This window comes from Lupinus angustifolius, chromosome LG11 (assembly GCF_001865875.1).
Source record: "Lupinus angustifolius cultivar Tanjil chromosome LG11, LupAngTanjil_v1.0, whole genome shotgun sequence".
NCBI lineage: Eukaryota > Viridiplantae > Streptophyta > Magnoliopsida > Fabales > Fabaceae > Lupinus > Lupinus angustifolius.
The window spans coordinates 19,116,979-19,138,729 of record NC_032019.1 but is presented as its reverse complement, the minus strand read 5'-3'; the positions used below and the strand labels follow the sequence as shown (position 1 = coordinate 19,138,729).

At 33.2% G+C, this 21,751-nt stretch overlaps 1 long non-coding RNA gene across 1 annotated transcript in view; it reads left to right on the top strand.

Annotated features, from left to right (window-relative positions):
- The window catches only part of LOC109360541, a 19,229-nt gene extending 10,947 nt beyond the window's left edge, over nucleotides 1–8,282 (top strand). Inside the window, exon 3 of the long non-coding RNA XR_002109183.1 lies at nucleotides 8,272–8,282. This is a non-coding gene — a long non-coding RNA (uncharacterized LOC109360541). The remainder of the gene's footprint in view (nucleotides 1–8,271) is intronic.

Sequence of the window (21,751 nt, the reverse complement as noted above, 5' to 3'; positions counted from 1 at the left end):
TATATATTATTAATATATATTTGAAAACTGCATATTGTCACGTTCCAGAGGAGTGCAAGTTGAGAAGGGATTCATTTATAATAGATACACTCAACAAACTCATTTGTTTAATCATTTGGTTAGTTCAAATGATTTAGCTTATTGTTTCAGTTATGGTTTAATATTGTTTCAGTTACGGAGTAGCATTTAATGCAAGGAATTTTGAGTATTCAATACAATATAGCTTGTCATTAGTTGTTTCTTTATGTGGTAAAAAACAAAACAATTTTTTTTCAAAAAAGTTGTTCGCACTCCAAAGTTTCTCTTAGGAAAAAAACATGACATTTAATGATCAAGAATATATTAAATGCATAAAAGTAGACATTCTTAAACATATATTCAATCATTCAGAAACCTAAGAACATTTAACTAGCTTCATGTTAGGACTTAAGCACATGAGGAGAGTCCAACCCAAAATACTAGTCTATTAGGTGGGAGAGTCTCATGGCTTAAGTACCACATTGAATTTGCTATTCTCCTCGATGTGAGACTCCTAACATTGTCGTCACCTTTAAGGGTCGACGTCCACAACGACTTTCTCTCTATCGTCACTGACCCAATGGTAGCCCTTTCTCTTTTAGCGGCTTCATTTACCTATCAGTATTCAATAATGTACCTTAATCTAGCCTATAAGTATCCCTTTACGTGACTGAACTCTCAATGAAAGACATTAGTTGTTTGGACTTAACCATGTGAGGAGAGCCCAACCCAGAACGACAATGAATTTTGGATGTTTATAGTAATAATATTATAAAGCTAAGGAATTTGAATGCAGAAAAAAAGATTATTGTATATACTTCATATCATTGCATCTGTTGCTCTAGTCTCTAAATAGTAGCAAGCATAATTAGGTTACATAGCTAATGAGCTTACAAGTATTGGGCCCGAAATAGACAAAGGAAATTACTACAAAATATCATGACATAAGTAAATTATATTAAGAGAATTTTAAATTAAATATAATCCTTCATCCAACTTGGCTGTGTCTTCATACGGTTGGGCCTCATTGTGAGGGTCAGACCACTTGGTTTTGCATCATTGCCCATTTCTCCAAAAGTGACCTTGTCATCAAGGTCAATGAATCTGGCTGGAAAATGAGGCATTTCCTTTAATGTTGGACGGTTAGGAGCATTGGTAGTCGTTTGAGCATTAATGGGCACACTGTCCAATTGACATGGGGCATTAGGATAAATTAATTGAGGAGTTTGAATGGGAAACTCCTCAGTTTGAATGGACGATGGGATGAGGGTACCGTATGGGAAACGTGTAACCACACTACTCAAGCCACAAACTTTAATTGCAGATCCAACTGTCACAGAAAAATCCAATGGTGTTGTGTGCACCGACAAATCCAATGATCCTGCATTTCTTGGGCCATTTTGTAGAGTGTCAGACACGTGAGAGCCCATTAATTGAGTATCTAAAAAGTGTGAAGTGTTTGCATACTCATCTAAGTACACAAAAGGGTACTTTCCCTCAAGAGTGTTCTCTGTGAGTGACTTTCTCTCTCTTCCTTGTTCTGAAATTTCTTCAAGCATATTTCCTTCATTCTCTAAGTGTACTTGTGCGTTTTTATTCTCGATTGGACCATTGTCTATTATCTCGTTTTTCTTGTCACCGTCCAGCATAGTAGAAAGGTTCATAGGTACTTCAAAAGAAGGGGTTTGGGTCGTGAGTGAACCCATGTGAGAGGTTTCCCTTGGATCTGTTATGCCAGTCCATGGACCGAGAGGATCCTCATGAAAGCTACACAATAATGAAACATGAAAGACATGGTGAATCCTTGTCGTCTCCGGAATTTGGAGTTCATAGGCCACCGGTCCGACACACTATTTAACTTAGAAAGGCCCATAAAAACGCTTGCTGAGTTTTTGTGAAATGCGGTGAACCATGGTTTACTATCTGTAAGGGTGGATTTTCAATAGTGCCCAATCGCCCGACAAAATGGTAATATCACTTCTCCTAGAATTCGCTTGTGATTTCATTCTTTGTTGTGCACGTCTCAACTAATGTTTCAAGTGTGCTAACATTTGTTTTCGTGTCAGCAGTGTGTTCTCAATTTATGGGTTGGAGGATGAACCAGCGACATAGTCCTTAATGGTGGGAGGAGCACAGCCATATAGAGCCTCAAACAGCGAAAGGTGCAAGGAAGAGTGATGACTGGTATTGTACTAGTATTTAATCAAAGGTATGTGAGCATTCCATTTTTTTGGGTGAGAACCCGCAAAACATCTTAAATAAGTCTGAATGCATCGATTAACCACCTCTGTTTGGCCATCAAATTGTGGGTGGTAGGCAGTGATGTAACACAAGGAAGTACTAAGCAACCAAAATAGTTCCTTCCAAAAGTGACTCAGGAAGAGTTTATCACGATCAGATACAATGGTTTTGGGTACACTGTGTAACCAACAGATCTCGGTCATGAATAGTCGAGCAAGGGATTCATCATTGAACTTTGAAAGGAGAGGAACAAAGTGAGCATACTTGGTTAGCCGGTCAACAATAACCAAGATAATAGTGTGTCCTTGTGAAGGATGTAAGTGGGTAATGACATCCATTGATAAATCTTCCCATACATTTTCTGGAATGCTTAGTGGATGTAGTAATCCGTTTTTGTGTGTGGAAGGTACTTATTATATTGAAAAGTTACACAGTTATGGATGAAGAGTTTTAGATCCTTTGTTGCACCTGGCCAATGACATGAAGTTGTGAGACGAGCCAGAGACGGCTTCCCACCCGAATGTCCGACAATGGGTGTTTCATGAAACTCCTTAAGAAGGGTAACATGAAGATCATCAATTTCAGGTATGTGGATCTTGTTTTTGTAGAATAATAGCCTTTGTGAATAATGAAATTGTTTCTGCCAACACGACTGAGACTCATGTTTATGCAACATCTCTGGTCCTTTAGGTGTAGAATAGAAGGAACGGAGCTTCTAGAGTACATCTAGAATAATAGAGGATAATGCCAAGAAGATAAAAGGTTCATCACTATGGCATCGACTTAACCCATTGACAACTCTATTTGAGGTACCTTTCCGGTACTTGATCTCATAGTCGAACCGTATTAATTTTGTAGCCCACTTCTGTTGCTCGGGTGTATGATGTAACGCCTCGAAAATTATTTCCTAATTACTATATTTAACTCTTGGAAAAATGGGTAAATTTTTTATTTTATTTTATGTAACATATAACTTACAAATCATTTTTTCCCATTTTATCTATTCTCTTTCAAGACGTCACATTTTTAAACCTTTGCGGAAATAATTTCTTAATACTTAAAATGTAATTGAACAAAACACAATTCTTTTGTAAATACTTCTCATTAATCAATTCTTGAATTTGTAATACGTACATCATGGTTTACAAAATACCAGGCGGAGTCTATTCTTCGCCCCTAACAAAGACTAGAAATAAAAATAAAAATAGAATAATGTCGGGGGAGTTGGAATTACAGAAGTACCCTACACAGGTTCCCATCAAAAGAAAGAAAGGAGCTCCTAGACTGGTGGTGCACTAGAAACCTCACTCAGGTCTTCCTCGATCTCTGAGTCTGAAAAGATCTCTATAACATGCACTGAATCCTCTATGCAAATTAACTCTTCACAGTCATCGTCCTCGTCCTCCACCACCTCATCTGCTGCCCAATCCATCGAAGGGTTTGGGGTGTACCCCTAGGCCTCGATGAAGTAGCAATGTCTGATCCTTCTGTCCCTCTTGGTGTTGAGTTAGTAGATGAGAATCCCGCTTGGGGCCAAGTCCTAACAACCTCTGATCTGCCTCGTGCCTCATATGGTGCGGATGGACCGGAATGTCCAGACCTTCGCTCTGGTAGGGTGAACGATGCTTCCCGAACTGCATAATATGTCAGGAGATGCAACACAGAGCCATCACATACGAGATCCAATTCCAGGTCGCAGGGACCAGTGTAGGTGTATATGTTTCCTTCAACGCTCCATGCCCCCTCTTGGGACATGGTAAAGCGGTAGCCCCTGATCATCGCCGATCTATCCATCTAAACATGGATGTATACAAGTACACCATAAAGAAAGAGATGGAGTAAAAAATCTAATGAAAAACTTATCATTGACGTCGTGGAATTACACAGAATATCACACCAAGACAAAGAACAACTACAGATATATCAAGTGATCATACACGCATGTATTAATGATGAATGATGTATAAAACTTCTGATTTTAGAATCAATATCGATAAATTCATTTATGCATGCTATGAATATGTCCACCATCCTTACACCATTATCCTCCCAATAACTATTCAGAAATAAACGAGAGTACAGGTCCCATAACAAGCCGGTTTGATTGCACCAAAACTTATTCCTCCCAAGGATATATAGATGATCGATCTGTTCCAACAGAACTTTCCAGTTAAGGTTGGTGTCATATCAAACACTTTCTAGGCATCTCTCTCATTGATCATGATTGCAAAGAGGGGTTGTCAGAGATCGTCTAGTTTACGATGTGAGCATTGTCCGATCCATCAGAATACCTCATCAGGAATACACGGTACTAGTCTCACCTAGCCTCTCCCTCAAGACTTTGCTGACGAATAACCACCATCGCCATCCCTCTCAACATCTCGAGGATCGTTCGTCTCCTGTAAATTTCCTCTCCATTACTTCATTATTCACAATGAATATGCACACTAACTGAAGTTAGAACATTAAATCTTTTAATCCATCTTTTATAACGATCTGCCCATCCTAAGACATCTCCCATCGGGAATGCTTCTAGTGGGACCCGGTCTTAACATTTAAACCAAAGAGAATAAACCTTAGCACCACTACGAACCATAACTGAATCACCTTGGACAACTCTCAAGCCAAGCCTCTTACAGTCAGATGATGTCGCTCCATGAGCATATAATATTTCATAGCAACACTATGAACCATCGATGAATCACCATGGATGGCTCTCAAGTCAAGCCTCTTACAGTCAGAGGATCTCGCTGTGTAGGCATATTATAACACTTGTGGGCCTCGTCCTTAACCATGCAATAATTTACATACATTACTTTAGATATGACAACTCTTCTTTGTAACATTTCCAAGAATTTCATATAATTATTCATCTTTACAACATTTATTTATTGAAAGAGCATTATCTCCAATAAAGGTGTTTTTATTGAATAGGTTTGGAAGTGAATGAATTGTTGATGGAAAAAATGTCATTAGACTCTCGCACATGTGAGAGTTATCTCAGACGACTTAAGAAGTATTGTCTGTATTGAGCCCTCTCGCTCAAGCGAGAGCTGTCTTGCTCAAGCGAGAGAATCACCATTTTTATAAGGCATCTATGGCTCAAGCGAGAGCTGTCTCACTTAAGCAAGAAAACAACCAGATTTCTTTGTGCATATTTTAGCTCAGGCGAGAGCTGTCTCGCCCAAGCGAGAAAACCCGTTTTCTCTGGACACTTCTCCTCAAGCGAGAAAAGCCTGAAACTTAGTTAAATTTCTTTTCTCAATGAAACGTTTTATCATTTATAACACATGTTTTTAAGCCTTGAATTAAACAATTATCTCATACATATAATTGTTAGAAAAATTATTCGAGCAAAATTAAACAGGAATAATCATGGCCTCTTCATACATAAACATAACCTAACATAATTCGGCATAAGAAATATTGATGTACTTAATCCAAACAAAACAGACAATTGATTAAGTACAAGTTTTCTTAATACCCGAGACCACTCCACACTTTTGAGGGAGTTTGGAGGTCCTGAAGCATATTCAGACACCACTGTGTTACGATATTTTCTCCCTCACCTGAGTGTGTCGTGCAGATTGTTTCCTCGATTCTAGGTGAGCTTAATTCGTCGGGTTTCTTTTCGAACTCTTCATCACGCCAAAATCAAAATAACGCTAATTATGTCACTTTGATAATTATTATTCTTACGAAATAACATTTTATGTGAAAATAAAACTTCTGATTCAAGGTTAGGTATTTCTTAAATCATCATTTATCATTAAAAGTCTTACAACAAAACGACACTTTCTAAAGTAAAGTTTTAACAGAACTTATAACGGAATTATGTCATAATCTATGGATATACACCAGGTTAGTTCCCAGGAAAGAGAGGTGGGTCGTAAAGACACACTTAAATACCAAGTCTTTCCTTAGACAGAATTTTTCTAGACATGTATTTCCACTTCATTACATTTTTCCAGTAATGATAACTATTCATAAAACCTATCTTTTGCAAGTAAAACATTTTTATTAAGATTAACCTTTTTAAGTAAGATTATTAAGCTAGACTTACCATTTTAAAGTAAGTCAACTTAAACAAAATCAATACTTTTAAATCAAGACTTTTTAAGTCAATCTTACTACTTCAAACTAAGATAACTTAACCAAGATCAACACTTTTAAATCATTTTTCTATCTAAGACTTCATAACACTTTAGGTTTATAAAATCAAGACTTTNGACTTTTTAGGTCAATCTTACCACTTTAAAGTAAGCTAACTTAACCAAGATCAACACTATTAAATCATTTTTCTATCTAAGACTTCATAACACTTTAGGTTTATAAAATCAAGACTTTTTAGGTCAATCTCCTCATTTAAAGTATGCTACTAAAGAAAACACAACTAATTTCATGATCATCTCAACATCTCCAAATTTTAGGATAACCTCAAGGGAATTGGTTATAAGTAGATGAGGTTAATGGGTTAGTGGGGTCACCTTGGAGTGTGATTGAGTTGCTTCCCACCATGAAGGTCATGGAGGGAATGGCAAAATTTGATGATACATGTCCTAGTGTGTGTAACCATTCAATACCGAAAACAACGTATGCTCCCTTAATAGGAAGTAGATAGAAGGGAATATGAAATAATTGGTTCTGTAACAGACTGCAGTTTTCGGACATAACCCTGTGCAAAATATGTATGCTCCGTTCCTCACCATAACTATAAATTTTTGGGTTGGAGTTATGGGAAGGTGCTAGTGTTATGCCAAACGGGGTTGGAGGACATTGTGGGAGCTACCAATGTCAACTAGAACTGTGACAACATGACCTGCAATAAACCCTTGGAACTTGAGGGTTTTTGAAGAGGGAGAGCCTTCCAGTGCCTGTTCGAACAATTGGAAATGAATGAGTTCATCATGAGACTCAAATTATTCCTCTAGACCAGAATTTGGGTCTTGAAGATTTTGTTCTGGTTCAGTAGTAAAATCACCATGAGTAGGGGAAGAAATAGCTTTGGTTGACATTTGTGACCAGCAAAGAATTTCTCATCACAATTGTGGCATAAATCTTGAGCACGACGCTCTTGCATTTGAGTTTTAGTGAGACGTTTAATTGGTAGAGTGGTTTGTGGCAGTGGTGGTTGAGTTGTGTTTGGGATTGTGGGTTAGGAAAACGGTTAAATGTATGGTTGTATGTGGGTCTTTTTGGTCGGGGAAAGGTGGGTTTAGAATCTTTTATTTTTGACTCTATCAATAGCTAGACCTAATGCTTCAGCAATATGATATGGTCGAATCACTACTAACTCATGTCTAATCTCATGGTTTAAACCATAAATAAAACAATTAAGGATTACCTCGGGGGATAACCCCTAAACTCGATTTCAAATCTTTTCAAACTATTGTTGGTAATCTACTATTGTTCCGCTTTGGTAGAGTTTAAATAATTATGTCTGATGGTTTTCATAGCATGAGGATCCGAAACGAGTCTCTAGTGTCCTTTTAAAACTTTCCCAATCCATAATATTATCATTAAGAAAGGCTCATTTGAACTAGCTCAATGCCTCACCCTTCATGTAGAAAGAAATCAGTTGCAGTCGTTGGTCTGGAGGCACTTGGTATAGTTGAAAAAACTGTTCTGCCTGAAATAGCCAATCCAAGGGCTTGGAACCATCAAACAGACTTAGTTGTTATTTGGGTGGTTTGGGTTGGACATGGGGAAATGGGTGTGAGGCCGTGGGTATGAGTGGTGGGAGGTAAAAAATGGGGGTATTGGTGTGGTAAGGGTTGGGTGTGGAGAGGGAATCTATAGTGGTATGGAGAAATGAGGCATTTGCGGTGGCTGTTTTGTGGGGGCTATGGGTTTAGGATTTGAGATTTGAGAGGAAGAAGGTGGATCTGGTGGATAGGGTGGTAAGGTAGAAATTCTTGCTAATTTTCCAGTTATAGAGCGTAATGCATCAGTAATTACCTACTGGCGAGAATCTTGTTGTTTCTTGTGTTCTAGTAGTTTTTCTGCAAATAGTTGCATTAAGGTCTCATCCACTTCCTTGCTAGTAGTTTTTGGAGGCATAGTTCAAGAATGAAAGCACGAAATGGTATGAACCACAATGAATTTTAGATGTTTATAATAATAATATTATCAAACTAAGGAATTTGAAACCAGAAAAAATTATTGAATATATTTTATACCATTACAGTTGCTGCTCTAGTCTCTAAATAGTAGTAAGCAGAATTAGATTACATAGCTAATGGAGTTACAAGTACTCAGCCCGAAATAGACAAACGAAATTACTACAGAATATCATCACATAAGTAAATTATATTAGGTGAATTTTAAATTAAATGTAATCTTTCATCCAATTGGGTTGTATCTTCATACGGTTAGGCCTTATTGTGTGGGTCAGACCACTTGGGTTTGCATCACTTCACTCTCTTAAGAGTTTCTAGGAAACAATCTAGAAAAGATGTTACAAATTAAAGTTGTGAACACATTTAATACAAGTTACACTTTGGGTGACTTTGCATTCGACACATAAGTCTATATGATTAGATGACTTTGTGGACAAGTCTAAGTTTATGAATGACTTTATATTGAATGCACAAGTCTAAACTTCTAGATGCACTTTGTCCCATTGGACAAATGATCATTTTGGAGGCATTTGCCTTTAGATGCAAGTTCTCATGGATAAGTTTAAGCTTTGGATTTATATTTATATTTTTTGAGTGCATGTCCAGTGATTATTATCACGTGGTGATATTCATAGATATATGAGTTTTGAGTATAACACAATAACACAGAAAACATGTAATCATAATAACCCATAATCATATATATAACAAAACATTATGTTTTCAAAAGTTAAATTATATTATTTATCAAAAGTTGAATTATATTATTTATCAAAAGTTGAATTATGTTATACAAATTGAGTCCTTTATTCATCATCAAAACTCAAGAAATATATTTACTATTCATCATTGAACCATTTTTGTACTAATAATCTTCCTATTTTGATGATGTCAAAAGGCAAATTAAATTTGAATTAGGAGAGACTATACAAATTATCCCCTAAAAAGAAGCATATTGATCAAAGCATCAATTAAACATATCATCATATATAAAAATGATTAAAAAAATATGATATATATTACTAACACATAATGAGATTGATCAGATATAAGAGATAAGACATTAATCCCCCTCTTATTTTCCCAAAATATTGGGTTGCCTCTTTTCATAGTTTCCCCAATGTTTATCAAGATTAAACATATATATAAAGATATGAGATATAATTTTTTCATAAACCACTGAAGTTTAAGAGGAAGTTTTACCGTATTACGTCTATAAGACTTGTAACACAATATGAGACTAATGGTGGGAGATAAATGTCAACAAAAGAATAGATTCAATGTAACATGAATGAGAATGTTGCATTGGATAAGCAAACATGCTAGACAAGATAGTATTAAAAATGAACGCACTTGGGAGAAAGTTGAAGTAACTCATGTTGTAGAAAAGATGAAATAAAATTATGTCTTAGTGGTTTGGGCATGTGTAAAGGAGCCTAGTAAAAGTCTTCATGTTGGTGCAACGAAAGTGATCGTTGCGCAATGTTGGCCACAAGCAATCAAATAAATGCATAGAATAAATAGAAGAGAAGAAAGAAGAGAATTTGTTAACAAGGTTTGGCCAATTGTGCCTACGTCGCCTGAAACGTTGAGCGGCTACCAAGATATTATTAGAGAATAAAGATTACAATCCCTAGCACACTCATGGGCACCTGCTTATGAGGTGTTTCTATTTGATGCTTATATCTTGTGCACATTATAACAAGGGACTTGATTGAAATATTTCAAGTATCCCCAACAATAACATATTTCAAGTATCCCCAACAATCTCCACCTTGATTGAAATAGACGAATATCTTGCTCCTTAGAAAATCTACACAAAAATCTCCACCTTAGCGAATAATATGACTTCACCTTGTTCAATGTCTAATTCTCTTTAACTTTTCCCCTACAACATAGACTTTTTGAGTATCCTTGGCAATGTTACCAAGAGCCTAGTCCTATAAACTTGTAGTGCAGCTTCTTGTACCGCCATCAAATGGAACACGTCGCCTAGCCACCTATTACTACGAAGTCTTTCGATATTGGAACATCTACACAAAAGTTCACCAACAATCATTTTCTTCAATACTCAGTCAAACTGAACCTTGAAGCTTCCTTGGAAAGTCTCAACTGCTACCACAGCACACACCTTGTGTTAATGCTAACTAATGTATGTGTCACATCCTTGCATCCAAGCCAATGCTCATGTCACACCCCTACATCTCTACCAATGCTCGTGTTACAACTTGTATCAAAGCCAATGCCCATGTTACATCCTACACAAAGTCAGTGAGTGCCTCTGTGCTTTTGTGGATTTGCTAACAATTAACATCCTTCACTATGACGTCTCAGACACGCCATTAGGATATTTCACTTCTCATTTCAAATGAGAACATTCTCTCAACGTCTAGAGAGATATTGTTAGCACTTGTCTCTATGTCAAAATCAACACATGAGTCCCTATCTCCACCTTGATCCTAATCCAGTGCATAAATTTCTGGGATTCTGGATCAACATATATCGCCCTCACAACAGTTTCGTCATGTTTTCTTCTCCTTCAACTCATCTAGTCTATCTTCGAATACCTTTGACACACCTTGTTTAGCCATCATGTATTCACCCTCTTTAGCCATTATCTATTGTCTAGGTTAAGAGCCATCTACCAATTGGCTCTAATACAAATTTTTTGTGTAGCAGAAGTGATCGTTGCGGAGCGTTGACCACGAGCAATCAAATAAATGTATGTAATAATTAGAAGAGAAGAAACAAGAGAATTTGTTAACGGGGTTCGGCCAATTGTGCCTATGTCCCCGAGAGCACTGAGCGGCTACCAAGATATTATTAGAGAATAAGGATTACAAACTCTAGCATACCCATGGGCCTACCTACCCATGGGGTGTTTCTATTTTTTGTGCTTATATCTGGTGCACATTAAACAATGGACTTGAGTCCAATATATAACATTGGTTACTCTACTATATTCCAATACTAGACAATGTGGGACTAACACAATAACATATTTCAAGCATCCCCAACACCTCGTAAGGATAGTAAATCAAATGTACTACTCAATTTCTAGAGGAAGAGAAATAAGGATCTATTGTCCCATATTCCTATCACAAATATTGTCCCGTCCAATGATTTTTTTGCCATGTCATTTAAAAATCCCCATCATATTTAAACCCCTCTAAACACTATTAATATCTCTCAAATAATCTTATTATCCTTTCTTCTTTCTTGCCTTACCCTAAAATAGAATAGAACTTTATCCTCTTTGTATCAACTAGTTCTATTGTATCTCATCTAATATGAAACCACTAACTTCATATTAAATGTTTGATGAAATATCCAAAAAATCTTAACTCCCAACAACATATGCATATTAGATGTTTCTCTAGTCTGAATAGGTGAATTTTATGTGATCTGGATATAGTTAATGACTATGTCGAATTTTATGTTCAGAGACAACAATTTGTTCATTAAATTATGTGTATTTGCTTTGTTGTTTGAGTCATTGTTCATTTTATATAATAAAGAGTTACATATTACATGTTCCATGAAAGTTTAATTATCAAAGTATTTTAACTCCTTAGATTACTATATGTGCAGGCTAAAAGGTGATGTCCTAGGAACTTATAAACGGTTTCAAGTTCTTGAATGTTTGTTAGAGAAGGTTATTGAGTTTTGTTGATGATGTATATGGAAGTGTGGAGCAACTAAATGAATACAATTGAAGCTTGAAGGTGTTAGGTCAATATGAATTTCAAATGGCAAGACTTCCAACACTTCTAGGTGCATATAGCTATGGGACCATTGACGATTCTAGGACCCAAAGGTAGCGTATGCGACATATATTAAAAATTAAAATAATATATATCATCAATTATATAAGGATGAAAATATTAATGTAAGAAATAAAAAAAATAAACACACTCAAATAAATTACATATTTCATATTTAATCACTATATGATTTTACATTTTGAAATCGTTGAATGATCAAAATTTTATCAATGTTGTTGAACACTTCTCGATAAATATAAGTCACTACGTAGTCATTCGTCTATACATCTCTCATTCAATTACTCGTTTAATTTTTTACAATTTTCATAGTTGAAAAGACTATTTCTACACTTATATTGCTAACTTCAAGAGAATATAAACTAACATATAAACAATGTGTCTTCCACTTTCAACTAACTTACCTTAAAGATTATTGATTCCTTCAAAGAATCAAATTAACACTGAGATGCATGTCAATAATGTAAGTCTCAAGTTGATTATCATATATGACTAAATCAGTTGAACAAAAAACACATAGATAAAACCTTGCAAATTCAATCAATTTTGTTATATAAAAAATAGAGAATAAATCAATTAGACTCAAACAAGACATACAAAGAAGCAACTGAAATTTTCTATCGAAGATAAAAAAAATTTAAGTTATATATCCATAATATTATAAAATAATTCAACATAATAATTATTTATTTTTCATAAAGCATGTGATTTACAAAAAAATATATATTTTTGGATATACATATTCTTTTCAAAAAAAATCTAGGGTGTGTATTTGCACACCCTGAAATATGCATAGCATCATCACTGTAGGGGACACGATATAATCATTCATACTAGAACTTTAACCATAACACAAATTTAGTCTGTAAAAAAACCATAGATGAAACTCTGGTATGAAACTATTCTCAACCATATTTACACTAATAATTATCTTCTTGTGGATGACAATTTGTTGTCAGTGAAAGTAGTTGGAAGTCTTGTCATTTGAAATTTTTATTGGCCTAACACCTTCAAGCTTCAATTGTATTCATTTTGTTGCTCCACATTTCCATATACACCATCAACAAAAGTCAATAACATTCTCTAACAAATATTCAAGGACTCCAAACCATTTATAAGTTCCTAAGACATTACCTTTTAGCCTACCCATATTATTTGAGGATGTTTGAAATATGTTATTATATAAAGTCCTATATTGTCTAGCATTAGAATAGAGTACAATATCAATATTATATATTGGACTCAGGTCCCTTGTTGTAATGTGTACCAGATATAAGCATTAAATAGAAACATCACATGGGCACTTGGTTGGGCCTATGCGTGTGCTAGGGTCTGTAATCTTTATCCTCTAATAATATATTGGTAGTCATTCAACGCTTCCGGGAATATAAGCATAATTGAAAAGTTGCGCAACGATCGTTTTCGCTACACCAACACATATAACAATACAAGGAGTTAAAATACTCGTGTAGTTAAAATTTCTTGGATATTTCAATGAATATGTAATATGAAAATATTTACTATATAGTCATTAACTCTATTATAAGGGTGTTAAAAAATTAACAATGACTTAAATAATATATCAAATATACATAATTTAATGAATAAATTGATGTTTCTGAACATAAAATTAAACATAATCATTAACTATATCTAGATTACAGAAAATACACTATATTCAGGCTAGAGAAACATCCAAAATGCATATGTTGCTGGAAGTTAAGTTTTTGGACATTTCATCGAACATCGAATATACAACTATTTACTATACAGTCACTAACTCCATTTAGATCATAAAAGGATTAAAAAATAAATAACAAAAATGGATAATTAAGGAGAAGAGATAACATGAGATTGCTTGACCAAAATGATAAGTTGTTTCTAAATAGACAAAGCTTCACGCAAGATATTTCTTACTTCTAGTACATGTCCTCTTATCTTCTCCACAGTAATGTTAACACTATAATCAACAATTAGCGGATCCACCCGTTCTTCTATTTCTCTTGCGCGCATAATACTCTTCTAAGAGATGAAATACAGTACAGCTAGTTGTTACATAGAGAATAAGGATTTGTTCTATTTTAAGGTAAAGCCAGAAAGAAGAAAGGAAAATAAGACAATTTGAGAGATATTAACAGTGTTTAGATGAGAGTATGATATGAATTTTTAAATGATGTGGCAAAAAATCATTGGACGGGACAAGGTTTGGGATATAAATATGGGATAGCAGATCCTCATCCGAGGAAGACCAAGAAAAACTAAAGGAAAATGATAAAGAAGGACATAAAGATTAATATTTTGAAAATTACTATGATTTACGATAAAATATTATGACATTATTCGATCCGACATTGGGATAAGAATATGTTTTTATACTTTTGAACTTTGGCTCATGCGCTTAGTACACCTTTTTTTGCATCAGATCCTTCGCTTGACTTCATCTACGCTTGAGAATTCCTTATATGGACTAAAACAAGAAAGTAGACAATGGCATGAGAAACTTATCCAAGTTCTTATTGCCTCTAGCTACCAAAACTCATATGCATATCACGCTCTTTTCACCAAGAGTAAGGATTCTAATTTCAATGTAATATTGGTCTATGTTAATGACCTTGTGCTTGCAGGCAACGACCTATCTGAGATAGTTACAACCAGACATCTTTTAGATACTAAATTCAGCATAAAGCACTTGGGAAATCTCAAGTTTTTTCTTAGAATGTAGATTGTCAGATCTGATAAAGGGATTTCTCTGTATCAGAGAAAGTATATTGTAGATCTTTTAATTCAAACTGACATGCTAGCTTGTAAGCCTTCTTCAACTCCTATGGAATACAATAACAAGCTACATATCACATTTGGCACCCCTCTCCAAGATGTCTCTTCTTATAGAAAATTAATTTGCAAACTACTCTATTTGACTAATACAAGACCTGTCATTTGCTATGTTGTTAGTCATCTTAACCAATTCGTATCCTCTCCTACTAATTTGCACCAACATGCAACTCATAGAGTTCTTAGGTATTTAAAGCACTCCCCAAGTTTAGGTGTTTTTTCTCTTGAAAACAATAATACTATTATAAAAGGTTTTTCAGATTCAGATTGGAGAGCTTGCTTGGATATTAGAAAGTCTATAATGAGTTGGTGTTTCTTTTAGGAGAATCTCTTGTTTCTTGGAAAAGTAAGAAACAAACTATTGTATCCAAATCTTCAGTAGAAGCTGAGTATAGGCCTTGACTGTGGCTTCTTGTGAAGCACAATGCCTTTTGTTTTTGTTATAGGATCTTGGCACCCACCATAAAACTCCAATAAATCTATATTTTGACAATAAATTTTCTATTTATATTAAATGGTACTTTATATTTACTACATATTTCTTCTTCTTCTTAACTTGTTGATATTTTTACTAAACCCTTAGAACTAGGAAATTTTCATTCTCTCATTTACAAGTTTGGAATGCTCAATTTTCACATTTCAGCTTGTGGGAAACGGTTGAAATGTAAAGAATCAAAGAAAAAGATACAAGAAGCAAAATAGAGGTAAGTAAGTTGTAAATGTCATATTTCAGAACAATTTCTTAATAGGCCACAATGGGCCAATTACCTAAGTCTAGTGTTTGTTATTAGTTGTAGTTTCTTTTTTGGTTTTCTAGTTAGTTGAAAGTAGTTATTTCGTTAAAACAGTTTTTCTATTTTTTAGGTTAGCTTGTTAGGTGTGTATAAAAACACATCACATACTCTTGTATATATATTCAATTCTAATTCCAATAAAAGAAGTATTTTTTATTATCTCTCTTGATCTTTCGTATTGTTCTTGAGTTGAATCCATGGAGAACGAAGTTTCAACATTTAGTGTATTTCTGTCAATTAACTATTATAAATTCTATCTATGAATTTATTTGATATGTTATTTTATGTGTGATTGAACTGATATGGAATTATATTTTTTTATGAAGTTTCAAAGTATCCAATATTTTTTTTAGCTTCTCACAAAAATATTGTTATCTTGCTGGTAAGGAATTGGCATTGCACCAATCTAAAAAAAAGCTTCTGATTTAGAACAATAAGATGTTAGACTTCTTCTTTCAGCTACTGCCCACGTTGCCTTAACACTTAATAGAGCAACAAGCTTTGATGTTTAGAAATGCTAATAAGTGTTCTTAGAATGAGTTTTGAAGAAGAATAGATGGAAATGAAAGACTTCAAAGTTATTTCGTTAGTGTATTTGTATTTCATGATTTTTTAGTTTTTCATTTTTCTTTTCCCCCTAAAAAACTTAACTCACAAACAAATTCTTGATATTTAGGAATATCCTTTATGGAATCCAATGTGGAAAAACTTGTAAAGGAAATAATTAAAGTATTGAATATTAAATTTTATTACATTTAGCTTCCGGAAGCACATTTTCCTTTTGTTGATTCCTTAGAGAGTATCATGGGGACATTTATTAGTATGACCCATATTTAATGAGATTGAGATCAGAACCTATTTCCCATTTAAATAAGACCAGGAATCACTTAAGTGAGAGAATGAATAGGCATGTAGTAAAGTGTGAATAGACAATTAATATAAAGAGTAATAAAGTTAAGTTTAAGCTTGTTTGTCAAAAGGCTTAACAAAAGTTGAAAAACTAGGAGTGTGGATTCTCAGTAGGGATGGCAACCAGAGCGCTGCCGGTGTGAGTAGTATTTTCTCATTCTCAAATCAGTAATATTTTCGGGTATTCATGTGGGTAACAGATATTTGTGGGTACCTAATAAGTTTTTAATTTTAAGTATATATTTATATACTTTATAATAATCAAAATGTGAAAATAATTATTATATGAATAATATGACAAATTTTAACATCATTGTCAAATAGGTATTTATATACTTTATAATAATCAAAATGTGAAAATAATTATTATATGAATAATATGATAAATTTTAACATCATTGTCAAATAGGTGTAATTTAGTATGGTGTATAAATTAAGAAAAGATATTTTCATCTTGTTTACAAATTTCAATACTACAAAATAAGGAAAAGTTTATACATGCATAAAAAGTAAAGAAAATATTTAAATGTGTTTATTATATTCACGAGACATTGAATGCATTTAGTCTTATGAATGTACATGTGATTTAGATGGAAAAACCCATGTTATAGACTGAAATCGTAGAAGATTTAGTAATATTCTTTTAAAAAAATAATCCCACTTGTTGGATATAGTATTTGTTTGTGGGTAGAAAACTGGGTGGATATCATGATGCTTAGTTAGGTGAGGGTTGGGTGAATTAAAAAATATGCCAAGTCTTCACTATTTTAATATTTGATGGATGATTAGTAGTGCTAATGAAAAAAAATATTATATGAAAATGTGCATTTAGTCTTATGAATGTGCATTGATATTTCAACTTTTGAACATGTGAGACAATAATTCAATAATAAATAATTCAATGCATAAAAATATTAATGATATGAGTATTAAATCTTGTTTCATAGTATTAAGTTTTGAGAAAAATGTTGCACATTTATTCTTTTACTTGGTCTATATTTCGATCACTATTTATATATGAATATTATTGATTTACTTATTTAAATTTTCTTACTATCTTATTCCAAAAAAAAATTCTTACTACTACTATCTTATTCTTCCATCTAACTTGTTTATCCCGTAAATGTGCTTCTTAATATTATGAAAGACTATCATTTATTGTCCAACAATATTAAATCTTGTATTGAGAAAAAAAGGTTATGCACTTGTTCATGTATTAATTTTTTTACATCTGAATGCATCAACCACTATTTATACATGAATATTATTGATTTAAAAAAGTTATATTGTCTTAAAAGTAAACTTTCATAAGAAGAGATGTTAGTTCAAGTGGTACATATTTGATTTCCCTCAAACAAAATTTTGGGTTCGAGTTTTGTGAATGGAAAAAGTACTCGCTGGGAAAGTTAACCTCACATATCTATGAATATTCTCAGCTCGGCCAGGATTGTTTTCAGTGCGATGATGTTGAAAAAAAAAATAAACTTCCATGGTAGAGCTGCAGATTATAAGATATAGATACCTTAGTTTGAATCAAGTTGCACAAATCTCTCCGTTGCATCAAAAACTTTATTTATAAAAAATGGAAAAGTACATATCAACCCCGAAATAATATGCTTTTGCAAATATGCATTTTTAATTCTATTCCTAATTAATATTTAATCATTAGTCAAATTAAATCCTTAGGCTTAAATCACCCTTAAATGAATAATAGTAAACAAATTTTACCATTCATTTTATTTAATCTCAACCTTAGATTTATATTATTTAATTTTTTAACCTTTTCAATTCTAATATTACCTTATTACCTCTATTGCTAATTAGTTCTCATCTTCTTAACCGGCCTTTTGGCAATGGTTTTTCAGTTTTAAACATCTATAAAATTCAAGTGAAATTAAAATACAAGCTAGGGATTAGTTAAGTTATTTGTGCCCAAAAGAATTACAGATATTGTCAATGTTTTGTTTGGCCACCCTAGATGAGTCAAGGCTTGGAATCAATTCTCTCTTTTGTTTGAGAATAAGAGACAAACATATTCAATGGTAATAAAGTTATATTACAAATTTTTTAATAAGTAAGTAATAAAGAGGCCATGATTGAAATTGAATAAAATGAATAGTAGGATTTGATGACCATTAGTAACTTAACCGTAATTTTAATCAAATGACTGGTTTTGTTGAAAGTTAGAGTTTTAGTATTAGTTAAGAATAAAAAGTACATTATGGTAACTATTTATAAATCTCATATTGTATAGGGATCTTTATACATATTTCCCTAAAAACAATATTGTTATTAATATTTTCACCACACCAATATCATTATTGTTCAGGACTGAGCAAATAATAAATAGGATAAAAACTTATTTGGATTTTATCTTATAATTCTTTAACTATCTTATATCTTCATTAAATGGTTTTTTTGTACAACCAAATGTATTCTCTTACCATATAAGTAAGGAATTAATCTGACTATATATTTTAATAAGTATAATTCATAGGAATCAAACAATTAATTTTTTGATTATTTTAGGAATTCAATGAGATTTTATATCACTAATCCATTATCTCATTAGTCACTAAATGGTGTCTTTTATTCTTAATATTATGAAAGACTACAATTGGCAGTCAACTATAGATGTCTTCTTTCCTCAGCATAAATAAATAACTAGTATCCAAATTTCCTAATTAATTTCTTTTTTATGTTCAAATTTCACTTCACTTCACTTCATTCTACTAATCTCTTTCCTCTCCATCCATTATTTTGAGAATCTGCTTTTCTCATTTCAGCAAGGCCTCTCTTTACGTGCTAGATCCCCATCACTTACAGGTAAGAAACTATAGTATCTTTCATTGCACCATCTTGCTTTTGCTTTTTTGACTTTATGAATCTTATTTTATTTTAATCGCTTTTCAGTGAAAATTTTGAGTTTTTTGTAAGTAGAGATTATACCTTTATGCTTTTGCAGTGAACAAGCATTGTTACGTGATACTATGTTCTAACGGATATTGTATGTATAGTACGTTCATTTTCTTTGCAAGATATGGTATTTGATGAGTTCAAATGTATTAGGAAGGTTAGATTCCTATGAAATTTAAGTTTATAGATTCTAATAAGGTAAATATTAGATAAAGAGAGAAGATAAGTGTCCTATTAGAGTGTCCAGGAGGGTATTATGGTTAGCAATGACTTAAAAATCATATATTTTAAACTGTATTTGAAACCAACATTTTTCAACCAAAAAATTCTACATTGATAATATTAACTGAAGCACTTGCTAACATTTCCACCAGTATCACGAGAATCTTTAAGATGTATCATTTCTAAAAAAGTATGGAATTATCTCATGCTTTGATACATGTCTTTCATGTAATTTGTGGCTTAAATAGTTATTCATTAATTCTAGACTAAGAGCATTATTTTGAGTTTTTTCTCTAGCATACATTCATAAACCCTTCCTTAATTTTGAATGGAGATTCTCTTGATTACTGGACCAGAGAGATACTTCATAGTACACATGATATTAAAACAAGATTAAAGACTTATTTTTGGTCTCTTGAATTTTTGCGTGTATTAATTTGGTTCCTAAAAATTTTAAAACTTTAAAATGTCCCCAAAAGTATCACATATAGGTTAAATATTTCATTTTAAAAATTTTCCGACTTCTAATATGGATAATTTTGATTAACGTTCACGATCTTTGAGTACTGATTTGAATTTTATTTTTTTAATGATAAAATTGGTACATGTGAAAAATTTTAAAGACTAAAATGAGTATTTATTGTTGGAGATTTTCCAACTATAATCCTTAGATAGTATGCGGAAACCCTAATGATCATGGTTTTGTTCCTATAACACAATGTTTATGCCCATACATAAACCCAAATGAAAAACCATGATTCAGACCGAAGAAACCCCAATTGATTTCATGGTGAAGAAGAAGAACATTCCTTGATTAGCCATTTGGAATCTCGAAGGTATGAGAGTGTGATGATCTTCCAGATGTTAGAGCGCTTGATGGTTTTCCTTATGCTTTTCTATAGGGGAATGAGAAAGCCAAAAGCTTAGTGTGTTGAACCTTATGAGGAGAAATTCTGAATGGTGTGTTATGTTGCCTTATGGAATTGTGATGGTGTGTTATCTTATATAGGATAACTCATCACAATTCCCTTTATTCTCATCAGCCTATTCAACAAAACTCGTTGCTCTACAAATGGGGACCATAACCCATAAAAGTAACCCCGAAGCGGCTACTACTTAAATTGCAATAATTCTGATTCAGTCCCTTCATCAAATCAGAAATTGCCTGAAGGTATCTACACTTATATTATTTCATGACACATATGTCCTTAGCCACCAAATTAATTCTTGAGGATCATTTTATATTTTGGCTAATTAAAATAATGGTCATAACACAATTATAGAATTATATTTGTGACCCATAAATTGTCAGAAATTCCAACAATCTCCCACTGGTCACACATATGATTCTCCATACGTGTTATCCTTATTGCGCGCTTAAATATTGTCATTATGACTTAGACATACCCAAATTATCTCGTCCATTAGTCCTGTTTCCATATCGAATCACAGTGAACTTTGTCATATCATTCATGACTAATTCAACAATGATCACCAACATTGACACAACTAAATGACACAGATTCATCATGAAATGTGTAGCATGAAAATCACATGACTTTAGTGAGATCCTACTTAACTTTAGTGAGATCCTTAATAATAACATAAAACATTATTGTACAAAGTATAAGGACAGAATACCAAACTGAATGATTAATCAACCGAAGTTTGAATACAAAGTATCCATACATAATACTGAAATTACATAGAACATAATGAAGGTGTACACATATCCCACTAAACCAAAATATCCTCACATTCCAGAACACCCATGTGAGCAGTATGTTCATGAAAGACCTTGGGTGTGATAGCTTTTATAAGAGGATCCGCAATCATGGAGTTAATGCCTAAGTGTTCTATGGAAAGTTGTCCACTTTGTACTTTCTCCTTAACAACTAGGAACTTAATGTCGATGTGT